This window comes from Corvus kubaryi, unplaced genomic scaffold (assembly GCF_017639235.1).
Source record: "Corvus kubaryi isolate FWS band 111438036 unplaced genomic scaffold, C.kubaryi_AGA036_p1.0 126, whole genome shotgun sequence".
NCBI classification, from domain to species: Eukaryota; Metazoa; Chordata; class Aves; order Passeriformes; family Corvidae; genus Corvus; species Corvus kubaryi.
In genome coordinates, this window is record NW_024580661.1 from 2,598,288 (window position 1) to 2,600,376 (window position 2,089).

Here is a 2,089-nt window from a genome sequence, read left to right on the forward strand (position 1 = left end):
ACATAAAAACTTGTGAACTAATGACCAGCTAGGCATGCCATCCTGAGATCTCATGACCACCTTCTTTTTTTCCCCTGCTTGGCCTGAGTGCAGGCTTAGCTTTGATATACAAATTAAACTATTTAGATAGCAGAAACAGAGCCAAACCTTAACTGTGTATTATTTTGCTTTGACCTGAGAGGGCATTTGTTTTAACTCTGCATTATTAAACTTGCTTTGTTTCCAAACTGAAAAGTCCTACATCATTCACCCTGCATCTCCTTTTACTCAAGTAAAATCTCACTCCTTGTCTCGTCTCCCAGGACTACCTCATAACTAGGTTTTAAACAATTATTTTGTTCATAAAAATCATTCTCTTAACACCTTAACTGTATTACTGACTGATGGGAATGGTTTAGATTCTTACCTCTGTCATCAATTTACAGCTCAGATTCTTAAGGAAGCACCCTGAAAGAGAGAGGATGCTGATTACTCTTAGCTCAAGCATGTGTTGAATACAAAGTGTGCACTTAAAAGCTACTTACGCCACTGAAGTATAAAAAGAACAGTATTTTCTTACAGATACAGGCTTTGAAATTCCAGATAAATTTGTGATTGGATATGCTCTTGACTATAATGAATACTTCAGAGACCTAAATGTAAGTACATGCATATTCCTCCACTACCAGGTATCAGGTACCTACCTACTGCAGGTACCCAGCAAGAACATTTGCTTCTACTCAGAGCTTCTCAGCAATTAAAAACCCTTCCATTCCAACTAGAAACTTCCATTAAAAGAACAAAACCATTTTTAAGGTGCCAAGCTGGTAAGGCAATGTAGGTGTATAAGAAATGTTTGTGCCTTAGTTTTTATAGATCTACTCCACAAGCCTCACAGCTCAGCCATGCTGCAGGACATCCTGAACCCCCAGGATGGTGAGCAGCATACAATCTGCGGCCCCATCTGAAAATAAAATATTTTGTAGTTTGACTTAAATTGGATGTTTGTCTGTCTTAGTTCAATCCTATGTTGCTCTTTTGTCACCAAGTCTTTAGAGCAGTCATGCATGGACTCTGTGTGAAGGTTTTCCATACACCGGATAACACAGTCCATAAGATCTCTCTTCCCTTATTCCATTACAGCTTCCTTAGGTTACACAGAGTAGTAGACTTGGAAACATCATAAACTAATATGGCTGATCTCTTTTTCCCTCCTTTGTTTTCAAAAGTACTTTCTTAATTCTAGTTAACTCAGAAAGTTTTTCACTTGAAAGTCTTTATTGAGACAAACCAGTTCTGTTGAAGATACAAACAATCTGTGCTATTGCTCAGAAGCATCAAAGAGTATGCAGTAATTTAACAAACCTGAGTTCTTTAGAATATATAAACCTATATATTACAGATAAACTTGGAAAGGATATTAAAATCTCTATTTTACTGCAAGTATGGAACTTGCAACAATTATGGTTCTGGTGTGTTTTTCTTACAATGCCGGGAATACGACTGAATATCAGTTTTGAATTTCATTTGAAGACAGAGGTTGATAAATACTATGCCTTGTGTTTTTTAGCACATCTGTGCTCTGAAAGAGAATACCAAAGAAAAATACAGGATGTGATAATGTCAGTCTTCGGGAGCACTAACTCCTGGCTGCTGACCAGGTGATAAACCATTACCTCAGGAAATTACTTCTGCTACTCGTGTGTCCCTAGGAAGAACGAGAAGCTGATTGTTACTGCCCAGGACCTGCACCTCGCTGTCCCACTTGTACTGTGCGCTGAGCACAAACTGTAGCGACCTTGGGTTTTTCCCGTTGTGAAGGAGGAGCACGGAGCTGGGTGCGAGGGTCCGGCGACATCGAGCGCTGCCGCCGTGCCCGTCACGCTCCGGGCCCCGGAGCAGATTCCTCCCGCTCCGCCCGGGGACCGAGAGCGTACCAAGGCTGGAACAGGCGGGGACCGAGCGGGGACCGAGCGGGAACCGAGGCGGGACCCGAGGCGGGACCGAGGGGGTGACCAAGGCCCGCCCAGCACCACCGCCCGGGGAGCGGCCCCTGCCCGGCTCCCGGCCCGGCCCAGCCCGGCCCCCGGTCTGCCCCCGGTCTGCCCCC